Source organism: Onychomys torridus, chromosome 9 (assembly GCF_903995425.1).
Source record: "Onychomys torridus chromosome 9, mOncTor1.1, whole genome shotgun sequence".
NCBI lineage: Eukaryota > Metazoa > Chordata > Mammalia > Rodentia > Cricetidae > Onychomys > Onychomys torridus.
Genome location: NC_050451.1, coordinates 110000381 through 110016780, shown reverse-complemented (window position 1 = coordinate 110016780; position 16400 = coordinate 110000381). Strand labels below are relative to the sequence as shown.

At 46.8% G+C, this 16400-nt stretch overlaps 1 protein-coding gene across 3 annotated transcripts in view; it reads right to left on the bottom strand.

Annotated features, from left to right (window-relative positions):
• Positions 1 to 16400, bottom strand: part of LOC118590873 (putative mitochondrial import inner membrane translocase subunit Tim8 A-B) — an 84627-nt gene that overhangs the window by 54614 nt on the left and 13613 nt on the right. Inside the window, exon 2 of one of the 3 annotated variants that reach the window (XM_036198651.1) lies at positions 11505 to 11782. The exons of the other annotated variants lie outside the window; for them this stretch is intronic. The gene's annotated coding sequence lies outside the window, so the exon portion shown is untranslated. Of the gene's footprint in view, positions 1 to 11504; positions 11783 to 16400 lie in introns of those variants that run through there. 3 annotated transcript variants of the gene reach the window in all.

Here is a 16400-nt window from a genome sequence, read left to right as displayed (position 1 = left end):
AGCCTTACCTCTTCGGAGGTGACCCCAGAAGTATTTATGGACATTTCAACTGCATGGACCTTTTGAAACCTGAAAATGCACTTTTGTGTGAGCACATGCAAACTGCTTTTGTGAAAGGAGATGAACTGCTCCATTGATTGCAGAAAATGGAGACCAGCTGAAGTATCCATCAGTGCACCCACACAGTGAAACTCAACTGTGAAAAGAAAGGGGGGATGCACATCTACAACAGTGTGGTGGTATTGTGTTCCCTGAAATATTGTGCAGGCTAATATACTTATCTGGGGTCAGAGAACAGGACAGCCACAATATTAAACATGAGGATAGGCACACACCTTTAATCCTAGCATTCCAGAGACAGAAATCTCTCTGGATCTCTGAGTTCAAGGACACATTAGAAACAACCAGGCATGGTGATACATGCCTTTAATCCCAGGGAGTAATGGCAGAAAGAGAAAGATATATAAGGCTTAAAGACCAGAAACTAGAAGCATTTGGCTGGTTAAGCTTCAGGCTTTGAGCAGCACAGTTCAGCTTAGATTCATGTGGATGAGGACTCAGAAGCTTGCAGTCTGAGGAAACAGGATCAGCTGAGGAACTTGCGAGGTGAGATAGCTGTGGCTTGTTCTGTCTCTCTGATCTTCCAGCATTCACCCCAATACCTGGCTCTGAGTTTGATCTTATTAATAAGAACTCTTCAGAGGAAAAACAAGGTCCCCCCTTATCTTCTAGGTTCTGTGCTGATGTCCTGATAACAGAAGGCAGATTAGTAAGAACAAATAGATTTATATAGTGTATTACCTAACACGAGAGCCTCAATAAGGAAATGAAGACACAAAGACATGGTTTGTTAAGCCTTTTAGACTGGTGAAAAGTGGAAAGAGTGGAGAATGGGGCTGGGGGAAAAGAGACTGAAAGGGCTGTACAGACCCCTCTTCACCATCCCTTCCTCTTCCCGGGTCCAGGGAAGACATCTCCTACCTGAGGGCCTCCCCAGCTCCTCCAGAAGGGCAGAGTTCTCCTGTACACTGCATTTCTCAAACTCCTTCAGCATAGGTTTTGAAGTGGCAAGGTACACATTTGAGGAAAAGCTTTCTTGAACCCCATCATCACTGTGCAATGATGTGTGGACAGGGAGAGGGAACATTTGAGCACACTCACATATGCACCAACACCCTACAAGTGCACACTACTGACACACAAGGTGGCAATACTGATATCTGGCAGTAAGAGCATGTAGCATTATTCACCTTCTATATTTTGAACATCAATGTACAACCTACACAATCAGCAGATCGTTGGTGAATTTTTAAAATATTTGTTTAAGTGTGTGCGTGAGTGCGTACATATGTGTGAGTGTGGAAACCAGAGGTTGACATCGAGTGTATTCATCAATCTCTCTCCATCTTTTCAGACAAGATCTCTCACTGAACCTGGAGCTCACCATTTTGGGCCTCGCCTGGCTGTGTCTGCCCAGTGCTTGACTTTTACATGAGTACTAGACAGCTTGATCATGTCTCTGCGCTTGCATGGCAGTGGCTTGCTTACTGAGCATCTCCCCAGCCTGAGGGATTTTTTAAAAAAGATTTACTTTTTAGTTTTATCTCATGTGTATGAGTGTTGGCTGTATGTACCAGAGCCCCTAAAACTAGAGTTACAGGTGGTTGTGAACTGCCACATGTATATGGGTAATGGAATTCAGAACCTCTGGATGAATAGCAAAGTGACCTTAACTGCTGAGCCATAACTCTCCAGCACTAAAACTTCTTTAAAAAAAAAAAAGTTTTTGAAACAGTGTGGTGGTATTGTGTTACCCAAAATATTGTGCACCTTAATAAATTTATCTGGGGTTAAAGAACAGAACAGCCACTAGATATAGAGGCTAGAAAATGGTGGCACTTACACCTTTAATCCTAGTATTCCAGAGGCAGAAATTCCTTGGGATCTCTGTGAGTTCAAGGCCACACTGGAAACAGCTAGGCATGGTGACTCGTGCCTTTAATCCCAGGAAGTGAGCCTTTAATCCCAGGAAGTGATGGCAGAAAGCAGAAAGATATATAAAGTGTGAAGACCAGAAACTAGAAGCATTTGGCTGGTTAAGCTTTCAGGCTTTTGAACAGCACAGTTCAGCTGAGATTCACTCTGGATGAGGACTCAGAGGCTTCCAGTCTGAGGAAACAGGATCAGCTGAGGAACTGGCAAGGTGAGGAAGCTGTGATTTGTTCTGCTTCTTTGATCTTCCAGCATTCACCCCAATATCTGGCTTAGGTTTGATTTTATTAATAAGTACCTTTAAGATTCATGCTACAAAGCAGGGTCTCACTGTGTAGCCCTTGCTGGCCTAGAACTTGCTCTGTAGACCAGACTGTCCTCAAATCAGAACCACCTGCTTCTGCCTCCTGAGTGCTGGGATTAAGAGGTGTCATCCTCCCCTCATGTTCAGCTCTGGGTAATCTTTATTAACTGGTCTTTGATGTGTTCATTCTCTGGCTGTGCTACATGGCAAGCACGTTCTCAGGCTGACCTTGTCTGAAGCCCCACGTCACACATCGTCAGACCCTCCGCAGCGAGGTCCAGCAGCTGCAGTGCTTCCAAAGTCCTTCACCACAGACCAGACCCCGAGGGGCATCAAAATGCTTGGCAGGGCTGGATCGCCTAATGATGGACGGGCACATGTCTTGGCAGGAGGCACTGCCTTCTCACAGGCTCCTCGAGAATTTAGGTCTGTCTATTTCTTAGTGAAAACTAAGAAATGGCCAGGTCTGGTGGCTCAGGTGTGTGCTCCCAGCTACTCAGGAGGCTGAGGCAGGAGGATCACAAATTCAACACCTGCCTAGGCTGCAGAGTGAGTTCAAGACTAGTCTGGGCACCTCAGAGATTAGCTTTGTTCCCCCACTGGCTGGCACTCCCCATGGAAGCCCCTGTGCTTCCTGGGCATCAGGGTCACAGTCCTTGTACCCAGGTATCTTCTTTACTGGTCACTCCATTGCTAGAGATTGAACCCAGGACCTGCCTTGTGCATGCTGGAAAAGTGCTATCCCATCAGGCTATGCCTGAGCACACTTCATTAATTAACTAAAGAGTTTTCTTTGCCAAGGACCCACATGGAGCTCACTGTAGAGGATCACCACTGCTGGTGCCTGGAGGGGTCAAGGGATAGGTGAGTGGCCAAGACGTGGGTTTAGGCCAGTTGTGAAGTCTTGGCCCACTTCTTCCAGGCTGTGTGCCCCTGAATGGGGTACTCAGCCTGAGAAACAGCTTTCTCCTCTATAAATGACGATATATAGTCATTCAATGGGGTTGTCAGAGCATTTTTTTAAAAAAGACTTTAAATTTATTTTAGCTGGGTGGTGGTGGTGCATACCTTTAATATCAACACTTGGGAGGCAGAGGCAGGCAGATCTCTGGGTTTGAGGCCAGCCTGGTCTACAGAGCAAGTTCCAGGACAGTCAGGACTACACAGTATAGATGTAACCATCTTGTTAAACAAGAAACGCAGAGCCATTTGCAGATTTAAAAGCCAAGAGGTCAGAGCAATAGCTGAGAGCTGAAAACTGCTGCTCAAACCCTGTCTTGAAAAACCTAAAAGAAATTATATTTTGGAGCAGTATCTACTTCTCAGGAGTGGCTCTGTGCAACATTTTTTGGCCTCCTGAAACTCACTTAGCCCCCTTTGAAGATACCTTAAAATTTGTGAGTATGAATGTAGCCATTATGAGACCATTAGTTCTGCTCCTTGTGAGCTGCCTGTTTTTCTTTTATGGTTCTTAGTTGTTCTTTTGCAGAGTTGCCAGCTTAAGTCGTGCTGGGAATCAAGAATAATGGGCCTCGGCGGTTCGTGTTCCTGGAGTTGTGTCCATGTCAATGGATACCCACATGCTCCAGGAGAGAATTTGACATCGCTGCTGCCATTGTTGCTGTTATAACAGTGACGACGACCACTACTACTGTTTCTGGGATTGCCATTTCATAATTGGTTACTACAGCTAGCACAGTGGAGACCCTGGCAGCAAAAGTAGCTACCACAGTTAATTAATCTTTCATTCTATTGGGCATGACAAATTTAAATCAATAGTTATATACATTTCGATTGGCTTTGAAAGTTATAAATTTACAAACTCAAGTTCCATTTGCTCTCGGGATACCATCTTACAAGGACTCCAATTTGCAGTAAGGCTCGTTAAGGAAGGGAATGGCTCATTTGCGTTTAGCCTACTGGCTATGGGTGGGTTAGGACTTCCATTTGTCTTTTCTGTGTCGAACACACAGATTGCAAGGCCAGCGCCACTTAGAGATCTTTGGCAACAGTTAACTCTGCAGCTCTCACAGGATTGAGCCTGTATGATAATGAATATTCAGAGATGGGTAATGCCTGGGGGGCACTCACCAACCTAAGACAGAGCACCTGTGTGGCCTGGACAGGTGTCTCCATGACGGGTAAGGTGACCTGCTGATGTTCCATGCAACATAAGTCAGAAGCTCATTTTTTTTAGTAAAAGGGGGGGACCTGTAGGTCCCTGGCCCCCATTTTGGGTAACTGTTGCCTTGCTTGCCGACCTTGACCTTGATATCCTCCCTATGTTAATTTCCTGTGAGATTCCACCCTCCTGAATGCTTAAGGGAAGCTCCTTGTCTGTGTATCCAGCATATTGGGTGTTAACAGCTTAGATGCAAGATTGTAAAACATCAGGAGTGGGGGTGGGGATTTAGCTCAATGATAGAATGCTTGTCTAGCAAGCGCAAGGCCCGGGGTTTGATCCTCAGCTCCAAAAAAAAAAAAAAAAAAGAAAGAAAGAAAGAAATTATATTTTATGTATATGGATGTTCTGTCTACATGTCTATCTGTGTACCATGTGTGCAGCACCAGTGTTCAGTACATGGATATGTACTGTGTAGACATATATGTGGGGGCTGAAAATGGGAGTCAGGCTGTACTGTAGTTACAGATTGTGAACTGCCAGGTGTGTGCATGGAACCAAATTCAAGTCATCTACAAGAACACAAAGTTTTCTTAACCGATGAGCCAGCTGCCCAGCCTGTTGTAACTATTTTAGGAAAGAAAGTTTATAATGGGTTTCCCTGGCACACTACTAGGCTACAGGCTAATACTACAGTATTCTCATGACTAAAGTAGTCAGCCAGTCACAGTAATACAGCTAACCTGCACACCAAGGAGAATCTGCCATGTTCCCACAGTGGCACTGTCATGCTCTTCTTCTGCCACCAGGGGGCATATGATGGACCCAAAATATTGAGAAAGCCAATCTGATGCTTCTTTCCCTTGGAAACATGTTTAACGTTGCTTTCTTTGGTACTTCAGCCTCCATTTCTGCTGGTACTGGATTCTAAAGGCCAGACTTTATCTGTAGCAACAATGTCTGCTAACTGCATGTGTGCTGGGCTGTGACCATGCACACCTGCTCTAGTGCACACACACAAGTATATTCTTGATAGTCAGTATATTTCAGGGTGAAGGGGAAGAGCAGAACCATAGTAAGGAAAAACTACAGAGAAGCAGACTAGTCCAGGAGGAAGATGTGCAAGTCTCAACTTGAGGCGTCCTCACACCACAGAGATGCACACATTGTACACAAGGACACCCCCAGCCCCATGCATGGGAAGGGTAGCTAGGCTTATCAGCACAGAACTGGGGTAAGGGGATAATCAGCAGAAGACTTGAGGAGTCAAAAGATCCCTGCCTAGTGTGCTCTTAGAGCCACCCACCACAGCTGGGGTACCATTCATACTTCTGCTGTGAAAACTAGAGACAGTGTCCCAAACCGAGACACACGGGAGCCCCGCTGGACTCCTCTAGTGTCTGCATGGCTATCTTTTTAAAATATCATGGATTGGAAGAATTTCAGCCATGTGACCCTTCAGGAAGCCCAGGACGGCTTGGTTGGGTGCCCTGGCTGACACAAGCATAGGAAGGAAGGAGTAGGCAACTGTAGGTGAGCTGCCTGCCTTTGAATTCTGTGAACTGTGGCCTGAGGAAAGGCCCACTTCGAAGCCCCACTGCACGAATCACCTCAGCAAGAATGAAATCAAGGCCATTGTATTCCTTTAATCAGGAAACAGCATGAAAAGCCTTGCTTGGGCTTTAGCAACTCAAGGACTCCTGTTGTAGGTCCAGCTCACATGGGCCACAAAAGAGGTTGAGATGCCTCCTTGATTGTGGTCTTAAAGAGCAGCAGGTTATATTATGAGCAAGGCAAAGTGTGAGACAAGATGGCGGATACCAGAGGTTCATCTTTTGATAGAGTAAGGCTGCCAGAGGTGGCTCTGCTTGGAGAAGGGACTTTCTGTGAGAAAGCTGAGTGTCCACTGGGTGCTCTGGGGTGCATCTCCTTGCAAGCCCAGCAGTAGAGTGTGACAGATCTGACTCCATCTGTATGGGATGTTGGCTTTGGCCACAGTGTGCATTTTTTCTTTATTATTGTACTACAGCCCACCCTTTATTTTTTCACCTTTAATTTGTCAGGGAAAGGGGCATGCCATGCCATGGTATACCTAGGGAAGGTCAGAGGACAGAAAACTTGTTGAAGTTAGTTTTTTTCTTCCATATGGAAACCAAATTCAGATCATCAGGCCTGGTAAAAGAAAGTATCTTCTGCTGAACCACCTCGATGGCCTCCATTTTTACCCCTTCTATAAGGAGCGTGAATGTCTTTTAGAGTCAAAAGTTGTCTTAAGGGACTGGAGAGTCGGCTCAGCAGTTCAGAGCACTTGCTACTTTTGCAAAGGACCTGAGTTTGATTCCCAGCACCCACATAGTGGCTCACAACCACCTGTAACTCCAGTCCAAGGGGATTTGATGTCTTCTGACCCCTATGGGCACCAGGCACACATGTGACACACACACCTACATGAAGACAAAGCAGTCATACACATAAAATCATAAAACAACATTTAAAAAAGTTGTTTTAAAATGTGCATCTTGAAGTTGGACAGATGACTCTATGGCTAAGAGCTATGAACTGTTTTTGCAGAGGACCCAAGTTCAGTGCATAGTACCCACATTGAGTGGTTCACAACTGCCTGTAACTCCAGCTCCAGGGGATCCGACAAGTTTGGATATATTACAGCTAGTCCTAGCTAGGCTGGATACAAATTAGTGTGATGTGTGGGATCAGAGGAGACAAGAAATTGAGTCATTGGCATATCTTCATTCTGATTTCAGTGCGTGGAACATTATGCACATGACATGGGAGTAAAGAAGTCACAGTCCTATGTGGGGGAGGGGTATGAATAAAAACGGCCCCCACAAACCCATAGGGAGTGGCACTACTAGGAGGTGTGGCTTTGTTGGAGGAGATGTGTCAGTAGGGGGCAGGCTTGGAGGTTTCAGATGCTCAAGCCAGGCTTAGTGGGGCAGTCTCTTCCTGCTGCCTGTGGATTCAGATGGGAAACTCTCAGCTGCCTCTCCAGCACCATGTCTGCCTGAGTGTTACCATGCTTCCTGCCATGATGATAATGGACTGTAAGCCAGCCCTAATTTTAATGTTTTCCTTTATAAGAGTTGCTGTTGTCATGGTGTCTTCACAGCAGTGGAAACCCTAACAAAGACAGAAGTTGGCACCAGGAGTGGGGTACTGTTGTGATAGGCCTGACCATGCTTTTCTTCGGAGGAATGTGGACTTTGGAACTTTGGATTAGAAAAGCAATTGAATGCTTTAAGTGGGGGCTTAATGGGCCATTTAATAGAACACAGAAGACAGTGGTGCTGTAGGGGTCTGGCCCAAGAGGTGTCAGAGAAGAATGTTAGTTAGGATGTGGCCTAGAGACTGTTCTTGTGGTATTTGGTGAAGAATGTGGCTGCTTTCTGCCCTTGTCTGAAAAATCTACCTATGGCTACCTGAGTTTTGGATTAATGGCAATGGCAGAAGAAATTTCAAAACAGCCTAGTGTAGACTCCATCATGTGGTTATTAGTGTTCACTTTTAGGAAACTCAGTAATGAAAAGGAGCAAGCTGAGCACGGAAAAATACAAATGTACAGTGCAAGTGGCATCAAGGAGTGAAATGGAGCTAAGCCCTGTGCTCAAGGAGGTAAACAGAATGAAGAAAATCCTGATGTTAAATGGAATAAACAAGAGTGGAGACCTCAGGGCAAGACCCTATCAAACTAAGCTTCCAACTTTTGAGAAGGAATTAAAGAAAAGCTTAGAGCCTTTGTGGTGGTACACACCTTTAATCTCAGCACTGAGAAATGAGAGGGCACGCAGATTTCAGAGTTCAAGGCCAGTCTGGTTTACAGAGTAAACACCAAGACAGTCAAGCTTAGGCAGTGAAAAAAACCACAATGAAGGAAACCACCGAAAACAGAAAGCTGGTGAAGATGTAATTGAATGAGGGGGCCGTGTTCCAGCCTCAGCATGCAACAGAACTTGGAAGCTTCAGCCATGTGATTCTGGCTTTAGAGTCAAGGAGAGAAGAAAGAGGTTATGGAACCTCCCTCCACAGCTAAGGAAAGCCACTGAGGCCAGGCACATCAGGGGTGTTCCTGCATGGAGGCCTAGAGAGGCCATTGCATGAAGCTGTGAAGGCAAAGCCTGGATTGACTTGGAGATCTCAAAATGTTGGCAATGTCAGAGCAGTGGGATACCTGTCAAGGACAGCTGATAACAGGAAGTGGAACTAGCCCAAGAGAAAGAAGTGTGTTGCAGTCAACAAAGCTGAAAGTGTTTTGACATCACATATGGAGATGCAGTTTGGAGTTTGCCCAGCTGGTTTTTGGTCTTGCTTTGGTTCAGCATTTCCTCACTATGTCCCCTTTCCTCCCCTTTGGAATGGTTGTGTATACCCTGTGTTATTGCATGTTATAAGTATGCCATCTGCTTTTTCATTTTGATTTTACAGGGGATTGCAGTTAAGAGATTGCATGAGTCTCAGAAGAGACTTTGAACTTTGGACTTTTAAACAATTTTGAGACTGACAGATTATGAAAACTCTGGAATTTGAGCTAAATGCGTTTTTCATTATGATATGGCTATAATCCTATGGGGGGCCAGGGAGTGGAATATGGTGGTTTGATTGAAAATGGCCCCTACAGACCCACAAAAAGTAGCACTATTAGGAGGTGTGGCCTTGTTGGAGTCAGTGTAGCTTTGTTGGAGGAAGTGTGTCACTGGGGGTAGGTTTTGAGGTCTCAGATGCTCAAGTCAGGCCTAGTCTCTTCCTGTTGTCTGCTGACCCAGATGTAGAACTCTTAGCTCCTTCCTTCTCCAGCACCATGTATGCTTGTGCGCTACTATGCTTTCCACCACGATAACAATGGACTAAACCTCTGAACTGTAAGAGTTGCCATGGCCACGGTGTCTCTTCACAGCAATACAACAACCATAACTAAGAGAGAGGGGAAAGCAGGGACATTACATCTAGTGGCCACTGTGTCACAAGTATAGTCCATGTGAACGTACCCCTCATAAAGGTCCTCTGAGGGGTGGCTGTGGACACTGAATCCCAGAGAGCAAATAGCAAAACTTATGCCTCTTTGTACTCTCCTCTGCCAAGCTCAGGCCCTGGGGAGCTAACTTACACTCAGGGAGTGTGGTCAGTGGGAGGTGCCATGCCACAGAAGACAGGGTTTGAGTATAATCTAACTGAAGTTTCATAAAGGAGCTGTGACCACCAGTAACTCTTTTGGAAACCAACAGGTTTCCAGAAACTTTCTGGTGGAAGGTGGGAGAGAAAGGCTCTGACTTATAAAAGGCAGAGCCCAGCCAGGGCTGAAGGGCAAGTGAGCAGGGTTCCCACAGGCCTTTCCAGAGTCCTCTGCAAATTTCTAGTCAGTAAGCAAAATGCACTTGAAGCCTAAAGTCTGGCTGCCAAGTGCCTGAAACTTCAAAGCTGACTCACTTTATTATTCCCTTTGTACCATAGAATGTTGTGGAATAATCTTTTTGAACACTGTGAAGATGTGTGATTCTGATTGATTTAATAAAAAGCTGAATGGCCATAGCCGGGCGGTAGTGGTGCACGCCTTTAATCCCAGCACTTGGGAGGCAGAGTCAGGTGGATCTCTCTGAGTTTGAGGCTAGCCTGGTCTACAAAGGGAGATCCAGGACAGGCACCAAAACACCAGAGAAACCATGTCTTGAAAAAACCAAAGGAAAAAAAAAAGTACTTGGCCAAAAAGCTGAATGGTCAATAGCTAGGCATGATTTTCAGGCACACAGGATGCTGGAAGAAGAAAGGGGGTGGCCAGGAGACAAAGAGGGAGCAAGACATGCTGGAGGACAGGTAAAGCCATGAGCCACGTGACAATATGTAGATTAATAGGAATGGGTTAATTTCAGCTGTAAGAGCTAGTTAGTGACAGCCTATAAACTATGGCCAAGCTTTTAAAATTAGCAATAAGTCTCTGTGTCATTACTGGGGAGCCTGCGGTCCCAACAAAAAGGTCCAACTACCATAGAGTGTGTCTAATAAACCAGGTAAAAGTCCAAGTAACAGTCTGAGCTTCATGTCTTCCTCTAAACATCCAAAGCCACTCATGTCCCTGAGGCCATGAGCCATTTAACTCCATGAAGACTAGTTCTGGGCAGGCAAAATCTGCCCCAACAAACCGTGTTTACTGTAAGGCAGCTGCTGACATCAGCAGGCAGAGCCTGGGCTGCTGGGAAACCAACTCTGAAACCCCATTTTCTGTCCCCAGTAGGCAGCCAGGTCACCCAATACTGAAATAACCCCTGGGGAGTGACAGGGCCTTTCTAACCAATGACTCCTGGCCAGCATCTACATTTACTCCTGTGGTGACAGAATGTGGGTGTTCATTGAGAGCTGTGTTCATCTGCTCGGGCTGGGTAACAAAGTACCACAGACCAGGCTACTTCCACCACAGAGATGCTTTTCCTCACAGCTCTGGAGCCTGCATGCCCCTGGTGAGAACACAGGCAGAGCTAGCCTCCTCTGAGGCTGCCTTGCCTGGGTCTCTGCCATCATTCTCTGTCCTGATCTCCTCCTCTTAACACCAGCATCAGTCTAGTAGATCAGGCTCTGTCCACTTGACCTTCTACACCTTCTCAGGTTGTGGGAATTTGGACTTTAATGTGGGCATGGGGGAAGGGAGGACCATCCAGCCTGTAATGGTCCTGAAAGTAATAGAGAACTGTAGAAATAGCCTTCTTCTCCTGTACTGATCAGGGAAACCCATCCCTACCAATATGAGGCTTGCCCTTCTAGCTCAGGTCCCCTCTGAGGGAAGGAATCCATAACCTATGTAGCTCTAGCACCAGCTAAGACCTTACAGTCCCCTGGACCAACATGTGTGGTTCTGGGCACAGGCAGCATTATTCACACCTCAACAACCCAGATATGAGGCATTCCACCTGCTCAAGGCAGTGATGACTTCTGTCTCCAGAAGGCAGGCACTGTACTGTCAAGTACAGAAAGACTCCTTATCAATTCTGAAAGATTTCTTTATGCGGCCTATGAATAATTCCCAGGGGCAGATTCACCTCAGGCACACATGCTAGGGTCTCACTGCAAACCGGCGAGCACCGGTGGCCTCGTGGAGCTTCCATTTTCAAGAGGTCGGGGCACAGGCGGAAGCTGTAAGGAGAATGCTTCTTGTGAAAACCGTCCACCTGTCCTGGGAGCTGGGAATCCCCGGGTCCGTCTGCAGAGGGTTCCTGGGTAGTTTCCTGTTTCAACCCCACAGCCAGGGGAAATTTCTGCTTTTTGCTTCTCTGAACTCTAAGCTGAGGTATACATGTTCTTGATGTGGGATTTTTCTGGTTAAAGGAAAGTCCTGTGTCCTTGTGCATGTTTCTCTGTAGATCCTGAAAAAGCCAGATCAAATGTCACTTCCCATGAGAAACTGTATGACCTTCCATCAGCCCCCTGCACTCTCAGCTGTGACTCAGACTTGCAGTTCGAATTATCTGCTCTGTGCCTCCTCCACCACAGGTGGTCTCTACTGTGCTCATCCTTGGTCCAGCACACACAAGGTGCTCAGTGGTGTTTGCAGGACACGAGAAGCCAAGGCTGAAGGCCACAACAGGACACTGTCACTTGCAAGGAGCTAGATCCTTAGGATCCACCACCAGGATATTTTCTGATACCCAGGATGTAGGTCTCAGAGCACATGATTAAAAGTAGCAAAGAACATATCCAGCCTTTTGAGATACTAGCAATAACAAAGCACCTGTTATAGTTTTGATATCATGTGGCCTTCCCCAAAGGCTAATACACTAAAGGTGTGGTTCAGAGGTGGGACTTTTGGGAAGTGACTTTTGGCTACCCAGTACATCTCCTCCTTTTGTCTAAATAAGAAGGTTCTAACCTAATACAAGACTATATACAAAGAAATGGTTATCAAATATTTTCCAGGAGTAATGAGGGATAATGACCTAGATAAGTTGGAATTACAATCAGTGCAAACAATATCAAGCAAAAAACACATACTAAAATCCAGGGAAGTCTAGAACGTGGGTAGGTGGCATGTTACAAAGATCATCCCAAAAGGTGTCCTATCCTAAAGAACCTGAGTCTAATACTTAATATATTCTAGCTAAGATCATATATATATATACACTAAGTTCATCCTGGGTCTTCAGCATCCTCTCTCAGCCCCGCCTTGTGGGCGTGACCATTACCAAAGCCTCAATGGGGGTTGGAACTTCCAGACCAAGGCTGGAATGGTTACCCACTACAGGGATGAGCTCTGGCATAGGGCCTTTTGGTATCTGGCATCACTAAATTTTATGCTTTTGAAGTTCTGGTTGTAGCATGCACATCTCAACAGTTGTTTTTTTAATTGTTGAATATACTGCTAGAATTTGGCGTTTTATCAACAGAGAAGGAAAATAAAATGAGAAGCTGAGCTAGTAGTGCAAGAAGGGACCTAGAACAAGATGCTTCCAAAGGCTTCCTCCCAATTAGCTGTTTCCTCTAGCCAGGCAGCACCTGCTGACACCCTTCATGTTATGAATCTGTCAGTTAATTATTAGCCTGGAAGTTCCAACCCCCATTGAGGCTTCGGTAATGGTCACGCCCACAAGGCAGGGCTGAGAGAGGACGCTGAAGACCCAGGATCGAGAGGAGAGGCTGCTCTTGGTTCCGGGACCCTGGACGCTGGAGGTAGACCCAGTAGAGTTCTCCAGAGAACACCGCCGGACTGCGCCATACCTTTCCCAGACCCTACAACCTACCCCTTCATTTGTAAGCTACCCCACAAAATAAAGCTCCCTTTTAACTACGTGGAGTGGCCTTAATAGTTTCACCAACAGTCCCCCTTCTTCTCCTCCTGCCCCATGCCAGAGTTCACCCCCTTCTGCCCTCCTTCACCCCAAGCTCACTCAGTGCATTAGTTACTTTCCTGTTGCTGTGACAAGACATCTGACAAACAAGGAAAAGAGGGTTTGCTCTGGGTCACAGTTTGAGGACATGTGGTCTACTGCACCAGGTAAAGTGGGGTGGGGACATGAGGCAGAAGCTGCATTGTTTCAGCAGTCAGGAAGCAGATGAATCCTGGTGCTCAGCTGACATCCTCCCCCACCCTCTATTTTCTTCAGTCCAGAACCCCAGCCCACAGGATGGTGTGCTTTCATGCACGGTGGGTCTTCCATAGTCAGCTAAACCTATCTGGAGCCCCTCAAAAAACATACTAAGAGGTGTGCCTCCAGGATGCTGAACCCAGCCAAGCTGATGATGAAGAGGAACCATCACACTCAGGCTCCCTGGTTTCATACTTTCTGGGTCCTTTGCTGCTTCTCTCTATTCTAGGAAATTTAGCCTCAGATCTGGTCCTGTCTTGCTCCAGCACCCAGGAGTCTCCTCAGATACGGAGTTCAATCACTTCAAGCTGTTTATCAAATCATTTCTTTTAAACACACCTAGACTTCTTCTCAAGATTCTTTTCCCCCCATTTTATATAAGGTCAGTGGTTCTTTGAAAACCGTTCTCCACTGGGACTCCCCCACCGATGGTCCTATGGCCAGGACACAGCTATCACTGTCTTTTTCCCCTCTATGCTCACTGGCTGCCTTTATGTAAGTGACCTGATTTAGCCTCTAGTTCCTGTAAAAATTCTTCTCTCATCAAGTCTGAGAGCTAAACACAGATGAGCGCTTGATGACAAACAGGTTCATTCAACAAATAAAGTGCAGGCTCTCATCAGAGAATCTGTCAGTGTCTGGTCATGCCAATAGACAAGAAAGCATCGGATAAGGCTTACCGCTGATAAAATGCTCAGCACGCCAGGCACAGAAAGCCCCGACTGATGGGACCGAGGGTGCCCACAGACCCTGGGTCAACCACAGCTGACACTTAGCCGGGAAGCACGTGGGGTGCGGTCCTCCCACTGCTGCTCCTCCACACCTGGAGTCAGGTCCCCCCAAGGAGGACCAGGTACAACGACACAGAGCTGTCACGGCTGCAGGTGACAGGATGTACTTCCAAGACCCAAGACAACAGCTGGAGATGGACTGTGGGAGCCCAGTGGTGGCTGGACACAAGGTCAACAGTCAACAGCTCCCACACTCTAGGACAGCGCTAAGGTTGGAATATGAAATGACTCCACAGGCTCCTGTGCTCAAGCTCTGATTTCCTGATGGGGACACCATCAGGGTGATCCTGGGAACTTCAGGAGGTGGGGCCCAGCTGGGGGAGGAGAACAGCGAAGTGTGACAAGAAGAAAATCTTGTCCCTGGCTCTCTATCACTCTTGCTCTGCTTCTTAGTCTTCCCTTTCTGGTGATCAAGTTCTCTGCTGGTGTCACTCACTGAGATTAATGATTAATAATCAGCAATAATATACACCTCAAGAAAATAATGTTCAGTGAAAGCAGCCAGACTAAAAAATTACAAATTATGTTTCTATGCATAAGAAATGTGCAGACAGCCGGGTGGTGGTGGTGCACGCCTTTAATCCCAGCACTCGGGAGGCGGAGCCAGGCGGATCTCTGTGAGTTGGAGGCCAGCCTGGTCTACAGAGTGAGTTCCAGGAGAGGCGCAAAGTTACACAGAGAAACCCTGTCTCAAAAAACCAAAAAAAAAAAAAAAAAGAAAGAAAGAAAGAAAGAAAGAAATGTGCAGACAAGGCAAGTCTGGGCTGGACTGGAACTGTGCAACTTCAGTCTCTGGGGGATGATGGGAGTATTCCAGAACCAGACTGTGGTGACAATGCTACAACTTTACATTTGCTAAAAGTCCCAAATCACCCATAAGAGTGCACTGGTGTGTACACTATCCCTCGATTACATGTAATGGCAGAGTAGAATTGCGCCCACTTTCTAACAGGTACCCTGAGAATATTGGATAAACAAGAAGTTTATGCTTCTCAGGTGAAGGATGCCATCTACCACGTTAAGCAGCTCGCTCTGGGGCTGTTGGTCCTCAGATGGGCTCTCTTGGCACTAACATCTGAGCAGACACTCTTGTCACTGGGATCAGACCCTCCCTGGGGCATCTAGCATTTCCTTCAGGTCTACAGTTATATAGGTGACATGTCTCTGACAGCTGTGAGATGTGCTTTCCAGAGCACTAAAAGGAAGGTGGCAGACATTGAAACTATCCACTGAATGTCTACAAGTGGTGGGAAGGGTGTAAAGCCAGCGGGAACGCCTCATTTCTGTGGACCCCACCTTCCCAGTCCTCTCTCTGTTCTGCACCTTCCTCCTTCCTCCCTACCTTCTCTCCAATCCCTTCCTGCCTTCCCAGCCCCCACTGGCTCAGGTCCTGGGTACTAGCTCCCAGGTAAGCCTTGTTCTAGGGATAAGTGACAGAAATGGGCAGCATCAATCTGGATGGACTGTCTTTACAAGTCTCAGACCATGGGAGAAGAGGTGACAAAGTAATCATGCTACATAGCAGGTGTCTGAAGGAAGAGCCCCTGCTGTGACAGAGTCTAACCTACAGTGGGGGTCCCTGTAGCCTTCTCAGCCATAGTCATACAGGGTAGAAGAAGAGTGACCAGGTGAGGAACAGAGTCCCTGGGGCAGTGGGTAGCACTGTAGGCGTGTGAAAGGTGGGCACTTCTAGTTGAGGTCTAGTTGAGAGAGAGGCTAAGGGAAAAGGTGTCTTGTCCCTCTCCCAGTAACCTCCTGGCTGTTTCTTTCTACTCAAGTTGGTCCCCAGGAAACTTGCAGTGTAAATGAACTCAGCAGGTGCTGTCAAGCACAGCAAGATGCGGGGATCTTGCCCCCTCCCCTTGCTGCCACACCTTCCTCTACTCAAAATGAGACCTTGGTCTCACCTGTGGTGGGGAGGGGACAGTGGCATGGCGTGGCTTGCCTTTTGAAGCTGCAGGAAGGTACTGATGCCTGTCAGGAGTCAGGAGGCTTCTAAAGTTAGATCCTCGTCTCCAAGGACCCCGTCTCCCTGAGCTGTTGGGGGGACCTTGTAGTCAGGCTAGAGTGAGCTTGGGGTTTTTGGAAGGCTTCAGAGAAGGCTGGGAAAG